We start from the raw sequence: 10,872 nt of genomic DNA on the forward strand, positions 1-10,872 counted from the left end.
TGCATAGACAATCACGAATAAGCACACCATCTTGCAATACAAATGAGAAGAAAAACTGCAAGGGACACACAAAGTGAGTTTTTAATGTATAAAAAACAAGATCAGTTACAACAAAATCATTTTTTGCTGTAAAGTGTGGACCTAAGCTGACAATGACGACAGTAATATTTCCGTTGTTATGCAATAGGCGAATTATGAATGTCTTTTCATTGGAAGGACGAATGTAGTTGGCTTAATCTGGTTAAAATTTTAGACAGTTGAAAAAGTAGAAAAGTCATGATGCTTCATATTTTAATGATGGACAACTGTACGTATCACCCTTGGTGGCTTTCAGATTTATTTGAAAAAGGATGTATCAGCCTTAAGGTTGTTATATCATATGTAACTAACTTGGTAAAATGAAAAACATGTCAAAAATAAATATAAGAGTAAACCGAGAGCCATCAACAACCAAAAGTTGAAGACCACGACATAACTTGCAGAAAAATACGAGGAGACTTAACAATAGGTCCTAAATAAAGGCAACCGTAGTATACTAGTGTTCAAAAGTCATAAATCGATTGAGAAATAACAAATCCGTTTTACAAACCAAAACCGAACGAACATCACAGAAAACTGACGATTAAGCAACATCAAGCCCACAAAACCGAACGAACTTCACAGAAAACTGACGATTAAGGATTATGTACCCTTGTGTTAATTCAATGCTAAACATATGGAAATTTTATAGAAAATCCACAGCCTTTCCCCTTGTACTATCATATTTGGCAATTCGATACTTGATTGATAGAGGATTGTTGCATGCAGTGCTAGCAATGCTTTCTTTAAAACAAGTTTACAAATTAAGATATTGGTTAAAAATTATGGACCAAGTCAAGTACACCTTTTAGGGTGCGCTCGACTTTAGTGACTCAGCACGAGGTGTTTTGGAATTTCAAGGTTACTTAGGACTTTTTGTAAAAAAAATTAACACTAGCAAATCATAGACAAAGATGTAAGAAATCTATGTTTAAAATTTTATAACAAAAATCTGTATTAAAGTATGTGGATTTTCTACAAAAATCTTGGTTTTAGTTTCACTGAATTCTCTTTTTCTACTAAATGCTATTAAACTATAAATAATAATGTTTTGAGCGAAGTTTCCCCTTGACATATGTACAAAATGGCCTATCTCTTTTATTCAGTGTCTTTGCTGTTTAGATACTATTGCAGTTTGAAAACTTCGTAATTGACAGGCCATAGAAGGGGTCATAAACCTTGAACAACATCAAGCCCATAAAACCAGGATAAACCCAGTTTCCGCAGGTGGAAGCAATTCATCTTCCTGAGTTTGTTGTCTGTCGTGTTGCATTGGTAAACACCAAGCGATAGTTGCATTCGGTAATGTAACAAACGGGAGAATGAAATCGGGATAAGCTTATTTGTGATACAGATGTTCAATAACCAACTTCCGATCGGCAGATTTCAAGTCCATTATAAAAAAAAAAAACCTTTACAAATGTATTCCTTGTGTGGAGGAACTATTAAAGGGGCAACTAGTATGAGATGTATAAAAAAATATAAAATATGTTAAAAAAAATTGGTTCAATCATTAATGAAAGTGAAATAGTAAAATGACAATTCGCTTTCAGTATCGTTCAATTTTGTCAAATTAAGCTGAGAAACATTAATGATGATTTATTCACTTGTGAGTGAATAATTCGACCTCATTAAATCCGAATTCGTATGAACTTCAATTTAACTCCATAGCTAGAGATGGATAACCTATGCATAGTGCGTGTCAAAGGAAAAGAATGACAACATTGAAAGTGAAACAAAGGTAAATCATTGATTGACTGATTCGATCCACAAAAAATCATTCTTATACAGGTAAAGAAAATGATTAAAATATATTTTATCTATAATATGAAAATTGAATAGACCTAGAAAAATCCAGTTGCACGAGTATGCGTTCCTTTTATATATGTTTTCATGTTAATATCGATTATATGACCATCGGATGTGTTTAGAGGTCAACTCGATAGTTATTAGATGGCATCTAGACTAAAATACAAAAGAAACGAAGCTACATATTATCGAACCCATACCCTGTAAATTGTTTATTTTAGACCTCTTTTAATTTGATAATAAATGTTTTACATTGTTATAAAACAAATATGAGAATATGAGTCAAATCGGTGAACATAAAGTTGACATCTAGTGCCCCTTTAAGGAAAGCAAACTTTTAACTGTCGAATAAATAGCATACTTCGGCGAAAAACAATCTATTTTTTTGGCGAGAATTCAAAAACAATTTTTTTCTTTCAATTTTAGCATTACATATAGTGGCAGCTGAGGGTGAAACAAACAATTTTTTTTTTCTCAGGATCAGAAACAAATTTTTTTTCTTCCAAATCTGGAAACAAACTTTTTTTCCAAAAAAAAAATCCATACCATAGAAAAGGGACTATGAAAAGAGGAACTCGACTTGTTGTCATTTGAAAGTCGATTTCTACAATCAAACGAAACAAATGCTGTCAACATAAAAATAAGCATCTTGATATCGGCTTAAGATAAAATAGAATATTTTAGTCCTAGGGGTTAAATTAGTTGTGAGGCAACTGTAATACATTCCATGATCTACGTTCGAAGCCAAATTCAAAAAGTACGTTTGAAGAGATAAAAGGACTACACGGAACAGCCACAAACCGAGAGTCGCAACCTGATACGTGACATAATCTCAACAATACCATAGTACTTTCTTATTGGTAATGCTATCCTTGGAGGAGTCATATGCAGTACTGTATCAAGAAGTGTCTAATTTTATTCATATGCAAAACGTTACAAATTATTGTACCTGTTCGAAGTTAATGCAATTTGTTTTGTGTTGCCTTTCATATGAGACGAGTCATGGGGATGCTTACCTAGCGGCGACGACGAAGTTAACTATTTTTTTAAGCATAATGAATCAAAAGGTACCCGAGTGTTAAATTATTAACAATTACAATATATTGTTCCCGATACCAAAAATTGAGGATGAGTGTCTCATTTTGAAGGATAAATCGTACCTCGTAAACATCACTATGATTCAAACAAAAATTATCGTTTGACTGACATTTATATCAAGATGCTCAATTTCTGCCTTAATTGACGGCATCTCTTTTACGTTTGGAGGACATATTTTTTAATAAACATTCAGGATTCTAGTTGGAATTCAAACTTCTCTCCTCTTGTCGACTTCAAACAGGAGAATTTTGTTAGAAAGAAAAGAAGTTTATATTATCCGCTGTATAGATAAGGTCTCTCACTAAATAATTCAAACGTTTATCGCTGTTACACTCATCTATCCCATCGAATTCGAAATAAAAAAATACAACAGATATAGCAAAGTTTGCCTCACATCTTTACTTGCGTCTTGGCAGTCGGTTAAAAACAAAACTCTACTACAATGAAAAGGATTTCAGCTTCCAAATTGTGATTTTTCCATTTTGATGTAGCAACATTCCAACAGCGACTGCATACTCCGTCAAGATTCTACCTCGTCAAAATTATCTCCTCATTACGCCAGTTCATTTTTACAGTCGTAGAAACAAAGGCCATTGTAGGGATGACGCGCTGTCAATTTAGCTCTTGAAAAACGATAAATTTATCCACATAGCACCATTACGATCCTTATATGTCAGTTGTATTTTAAAAGAGAAATGTATCTACTAGCTAATGAGCATCAGTTAATGTTTTTGTCTGTATTGAGTCAACTTAAAACTATTGTCTGATCGGTTGTCAGGTAGAATTTTCGAAAATTCATAAACATTAAAAAAAAAAAAACTTATTAGATAATTCGTGGAAGGCAGACTAAAAATTGTCAGTGGTTGATGACTATAAACACTAGTTATCACACACAAAAAATAATGACCTTTTTTTTTTCGAAGATATGCATTTTTAAGATCCAACTTAAAAAAAACTGTTGTCAAGTACTTTAAGTCAATATTAGCTACTAGTATTCGAACACACCTTCTCTGTTATTGTGATTTATTAGAAAGCTATTTCACTTGACCCATATATTTCATCTTTAAGTACTGTGAATTTTTGATGTTATAAAGTCAACCTGGAGCCTTGATATATAAAAATGACAGAATCTGAAACAAGATGATGTATCAAATACTCCTGCTTTTTACGTTTTCAATTAAGAATTGAATGCTTCTTTTTGTAACTTCATTGGAGTGTTAAAGCGTTGACCAAAGTATAGTTTGTAGGAAGTGCTAAACGCTGAAGCGCTTCATTCTCAAAGTGTGCGCATGGTCAACGCTTTTACAACCCTATGAAGTTTTAAAAAGAAGCATTCAATACTTAATATAATTTCATATTTTAGCTTTGATCATGAAAACACGAGTTTTATATTTTTTTATTTAATTCACATGTGCACTTTATTGTGGGACCACGTGTTATCATGAATGATTAGTTTTATTGAGTAATGCAATTGCTTAAGGAATAACACGTGATGTGCAGCTAGCCAATCAGAATAAAGTATTATAATGAAACATGCATCTAATGTAATTATGACAAAATATTCAACCCAAACACGCCTTAGCATAAAAAGGTGCACTCGATTTTCTCTTTTCGATACAATTGTTACCCATTTTTTGATTTTTTTTCTTAAATCACATATGGGAAGGGCAGACACGAAAATTAGTGAACTAATAGTTTGTTATGTTCTCCGTCCGTGGTAATTTTTGTTATTAAAATCGGAGGTTATGCATTTTCTACATCCAACTTGATAGATACCAATGTCGTCGACTTCATAATAGATAAATTGAAAACTTATGCAATTGGTGTTTTTAAAAAAAAATTGTTGTAATTGAGTAGAAAATTGTCATTTTATTCGTTTCTATTAACTTTTTAAAAAATTGTTTCTATATTCATTACAGCCAAGGCCGTAACTACATTGAGGCAAATGAGGCAAATGCCTCATGTTGGAAATTTAAAAAAAAAAAAAAACGGAAACAAAATATTGTCTTCATATCAAATTATTTTCACTGAAAGTCTCTTGCAAGAAGCACGTTTTCTTTACTATCTGTTGTCGCCCCTGCATCTTTTCGTGATCCATGTCTCTATTTTACTTTTAGTTTTCAGAGTAGATGGTCTATTGCTTGTACTTCTGTGTCCCGGGTTTTTCTTTTGTTTGTACTTCTGTGTGTCGGGTTTGTCTTTTGTTCATTGATTGTCCTACTTTATGACTATAGTCTGAGTGTTGATTTTCATTTGTAAACGTTTGGTTTTGCAATGTTGCATGTCCACCGATGTCCAGACATTGTGTGAGAAAATATTTTAAGAATATACGATGCTATACTGGACACAGCAAAAAAATTGTCGTTTCTGCATGGAGAATTGAACTTGATATCAAAGAAAACTGGCTCTTTTTTGTAGAAAAAAACTAGATCTCTGACATGGTTTAAATTAAAGTAAGACCTCTAATTTCCCCGTATCAAGTCATTTATATAAAAACATTAATGCATTGCAATATGACCTTTTACATTGAAGGGTTAAACTTGCATTAAGTTCAGACCCTTTAACAGAAAATAAAGGAATATGGAGTAAACGTGCACGGAACCTAATCTCACACAAAGTCAATGCATAGAAACAAATACAATGATCAATGGTCAAATATTTTATTCTTGTTCTTCATCTTGATAGTTACTGGAGGGTCTTCAACAATAAAAGAATCATTAATACCGTAAAACAAGGTCAAGATGGTCCTTAGTGACGACTTTTCAGTACTAGTATAATGATAATACTACACTGTCACTATATTCAAATCTAGTAAAGAAAATAATAAAAACAGTCTGAGCACAACACAAGACAACAACAGATCGTCAGATCCGGTTTTAATGATTATGAGATTTACGATTTTTGCTTTATCCTACATATCGGTCTACTTTTAATGTTGTCCCTGTGAAACCTAAAAGTCTTAAATTACAATTAATCTATGTTTTAGCTTTGAGACCAGAATATTGTCGAAAAAATAGCTAAAAATTAATTGCGTTTCAATATAAAAAAAAAGTCCGGGAAACGCTCAGAATGCACGATTTTGCGTTATTTTTCTCAGAGCTTCAGACCCCTCGCCAAAAAAAATTTCGCCTCGCTACGCTCGGCAAATATATTTTGCCTCACTATTGAAAGAGGCTAATTACGGCCCTGACAGCAAACATTTATCGCCTTCTCTAACAAAAGACCTTCGATTATTTTGTTCTATTTCAACCGGGTTTCCGCCTGCATACTGGATATATATATCCAAGTTGAGATTCTAGTTTTTTACTTATGCGTTTGAATGTCCATTTGGTATCCTTTGCCGCTCTTTTGTGGTCCTTTATTGATTTTAATCTCTTTACAGGTGCCTCATAATCTAAAGTTACCGTCGGGCTGATTATTTTCATAGGAACTTTTTGAGCTGATGCATGTATTAAACTATGCCCTTTCTACACTATATTTTACAATTATTACGGATCCATAACAAAATCGACAAGAAATATTTCTTCAGCCAAAACCTCCCTGTTAACGAACGTGCCCTTAGTAAGAGATAAGTGTGATGACAAATGAAATACAGCGATGATTTCGTCGTATTGTTCGTGCTTTAGAATTGTCAAACCAGTGTATTTGATATTTCATTTTAGAATCTGGTCATTCATCTCTGGGTAGTGGAAGGGAGGTTCCGGCTGTGTCTGTGTGTTAACTTGTGAACTGTCCAACCTTTTATCTTCAAAAATGTAAATATGTTCACAAGCTTGATTTTGAAGTTTTCATTTTTGCCGTTCATGAGTTCATTGTTTAATTGAACAAAAAAGACCAAATTTTGTTACTTGTAATAACTTGAACACCGTTTAAACAATGCTTTTCAAATTCTAAAATCAAAAATAAAAATCCGATATTTACGATTTTAACTTTCGTCGTTCAAGAGTTATGATCCATGATAAATTGGAAGTTGTCACTTTAGGCTAAATCGATACTATAAATTGATAACATTCCAACCAGCTCTTTCCAAATTGTAGAAGGTTGTTGCTGATTACAAAATCGAGGTTGCACAAGTTTGATATTGACAACTTTCAACAATTAAAGTGTTTAACAATTACTCTAGCTGTCATCGACATTTTCACCGCGTCTTGGGAAGTTTTGAATGGTGACTATGTTTGGTAACATCATTCCTGTTAAGGTTCTGTAGCCATTTTTGTACGGATTTTTCAAACTTCAATTGTATCAAAACTACAGATATAATGAATAATAGAGATAGGCCATTTTGTACATATAACAAGGGGAAACTTGATGCAAATCATTATTATTTACTCATTGTATTTAGGGACATCAAAAGTTCAATGTAGGATAAAAAACTTAATTTACATAGTTTTTTTCGCTGATACGTCTATTTCTAAACAAGACAAACAACTAAAAAGAAAAAGAGTCCAGCGAATATAGAACAAGAAAAATTATTCCACGTTCATGGCAAAATTTCTTCAACCCATTTGCTCTTTTTGCATCTGTTGTCTTAGCTAATACAATAATACAGATTTTTTCCATTTTTTCTTCGTGTACATTTTGTACAATAGTTTTTAGTAAACAATACATAGTTTCTTAAGAATAGTGATATTAAAGCAAGCATTGTTCCTACAAATGTAACATACGAATTGTAATCAAGTGAAAGAGGACTATAGTTATAATGTTTAAATAAAATTAAATTAAAAAAATATATATATACCCGCGCAAACAAAGTTTACATTTATTTTATTTTTTTTTTTCGGGGAAGGGGTTAATATTGAAATCGCCTTATTGCGTCCTCATATCTGTCTAAATATTTGCCAGTATCAGCAACTCCTCATAGGCTAGACTTAAATTTGTCAAAATTTTCAATTGTAGAACCATGTATATAAAATTAATATAAACAGAGTCTTATATGTGAGACATATTTAAAATGTGTCGATTTTTCAGTTAAGCTATACTAGATATTTTATTTTTAAAGGGAAAATGCAGTTGTAAGTTTTTAAATGAAATTTTGTGGAAATTATGATTAGGAACATCAATAATAAACACGTTTATTTTGATGGGAAAAAATACATTTAAGACAAGTTTTCTCCTAATTTATGTGCCTACAATGTCTAATTAACACATTTCAAATGATTTGTTTTCCTATTTTCTGTTTGATTTGCTATCTACAAAAGAAGTTATTTCAGAATGTTTCTAATAACCGTAACGAAAAATCACAGTTTCTTTATTATTATATATTTGTTACATTTTTTTCTATAAACTAAATTAAATCGGCGTACATGACCTGCGTATCTATCGTGTTGCCGCTTCTAAATCCACCGTTAAATAGTCCCTCCTATAAATATGAAACAATTTAGTGATGAATTAAAGAAAAAAATCATCATATTATGATAACAATTAAACACAGCACATATTTCGAGTATTTACTAGCTAAATTTACTAAATCCTACAGTGAACCATAGACATATCTGCTCCCATGCCAAATTTTGTGTTTTTTAATAATAACACTATATGAATCTGCGGGGGCATCATTTGTGTCACCCAGACATTATAGTATGACCACTATCTCAAAGGAAGTCCTACATTGACATCGACACTCTGAAAAAGGCAGTTGCTATTCTTCCGGATAAATAGAATAAAGACACTTTAGTTTAAACATCTTTTTGTGCTCATTTTCTATTTTCTACAATCTTTCAAAATAACTATTTAATATGTGCTTTCCTTCTTCTCTTATAACAAGTGTGGACAATTACAGTATAATATATGTTTTCTCATGCAAACAGCACAAGTTTCATCATGTAAAAGAAAGACATTGACATTTGTTTATCATCTCGGGAGTCCTTATTGTATATATATCTATAGACTTTTGTTGGTCATCTCAACGAGTTTGATTTTCTTGCTTGAGCTGGTACAGCGGAAGCAAGAAAAACAATAGAGCAATGATTAAATTGCTATTTTGCCTATGATAACGTTGACATTTACATTGACAACGGCACGTGTGCCATTAGTTTCTCTCGATAGTTTTTCATATCACCATATTTTTTAACTATCAGCCAGTAAGATCAAAGGAAAATATCGAAAAATAGCGATAATTATTATCGTAAAAGCTAAGTTTAAGCCTTATAAATCATTTTTACGTCGTAACTAATTTTTAAAGAACAATTCAAAACCGCGTGCTTATTTAATAATCTGATACTTGTTCCCTTTTACTTAGGGTCGGTCTGTAGATTCATAATGAAAAATTAAGTCTTATTAAAAAATTACGAAGAAGAAACAATAATGATTTTATCTAAGTTGATAAATATTGGATTAAAAAAGTAATGGTGATCAGATTTCCAGAAAAATCTTGAATAAAGAGTTATTCAGTAAGTCTACAAAACAGTTGTTCGAATATCACTGTCATTGATTTTATATTATATTTTATCTAAACTGCGACTGAATCCTTGTTAAAGGTGTCCTTCTCTTCTTAATAGTGTCGAAAATGTCTTTGATTTTAGGATACAAAAGAAAATGACGTCATAGATGGAAAAACAGAAGAAAATGGCGTGTTAGGTGGACGCAAGACGAAACTAGGAACTAAACACTGATTTCGAAAGCTGCTTAGATATAATATCTTATGTATATCTAGCAGAAACCCGACTCTTGGATACAGACAATTGTTTTATATCTTGATTTATGTCTAGTCGTCTTTGTACATTATTGTGGTATGAATTGCTTCATATTGTGGAAATCATCAGGACAAAATTATAATTATGTAAATACACATTTTAATGGTAGGCATTAATCACGAGAACACTTCATTTTACATAAACATTGTTTAGAATTCTACATTGTATATAAGTCATTGTTTTTACCTTTGAGTGTTCTGTGGAACAGTAATAGGAAAACCAAAGGTTGCTTGCATGGTGTGTACCATGTGTATTCTTTATACTGGCAGATCGCTTTATTTCCGTTTAAGATAGAATTTTCTGAAGAATATCACTATGTACGGAACTACAATATATAATATGAAATTCAAAATTATAAATGGTGCCTATCATTAATTAAATATTCTTATTCTGAAATAATTTATGGGAAGAATTTTCATGAATTTTAGGAAGATTTATATATATAATAGTATTCATACCGAAGTACGATTTAAATTTGAAAATGCTAATTCCACATTATTGTTCTCGCTTGAAGAACCATCAGAAAATTAATGACAACTGGGAACACTTCAAAGAAAGGGAAAATAAACATAGCAATATTTTTTGTATAACGACATTTATTTGAAGTTAAATGTTAATATGGTATTCATTAAGAGAATTCGTGACAACATGCATAGAAGCATCACTACATCGGACTTTTTTTTTTTTTTATCTTTTTGCTACCAGTAGATTACTTTTGTTGTAATATTTCTTTTCATTGATATCATCTTTGTTAATTGTAAGTAAACATGTGGACAGACAAAAATACAAAATACAATCGTTTGATGTTGTTGTTTTCGCTGATACAAGACCCAGCATCATTTTTCATTTAATTTGATTAAATTGTCAAAAATATGTTCTGATGTTGTAAAAATTGACCCCAAGTCTCGGGGGGGCCACTTGCTATATAATTAGTGGTAGGGATGAGCCGCTAGAATAGGTCACTTTTTCATGCTCTATGATATATGAAAAGGGTGAGAAATTCAGATTAAATATATCAATAGGTTGATATTATCACTTACTCGATTATATCATAAGTATCTGAAACTAATCAGATGTCCGTATTTATTCTTGATGCGGTTAAACCACAGTCGTAAATGCATCAGTTATTTGTCAAACCAATTAAACTCTATTTATTCTGATGTGGTATTTCCACTGATGCCAGTGATAGATGCAA

The 10,872-nt window shown here is 31.7% G+C and overlaps 1 protein-coding gene across 2 annotated transcripts in view; it reads left to right on the plus strand.

Annotated features, from left to right (window-relative positions):
- The window catches only part of LOC143080579 (uncharacterized), a 58,162-nt gene extending 47,684 nt beyond the window's left edge, over nucleotides 1–10,478 (plus strand). For both annotated transcript variants that reach the window (XM_076256481.1, XM_076256483.1), the window contains one exon: nucleotides 9,507–10,478. The gene's annotated coding sequence lies outside the window, so the exon portion shown is untranslated. The remainder of the gene's footprint in view (nucleotides 1–9,506) is intronic.
- The last annotated feature ends 394 nt before the right edge of the window (nucleotides 10,479–10,872 follow it).

Source organism: Mytilus galloprovincialis, chromosome 6, assembly GCF_965363235.1.
Source record: "Mytilus galloprovincialis chromosome 6, xbMytGall1.hap1.1, whole genome shotgun sequence".
In the NCBI taxonomy this organism is placed as follows: Eukaryota; Metazoa; Mollusca; class Bivalvia; order Mytilida; family Mytilidae; genus Mytilus; species Mytilus galloprovincialis.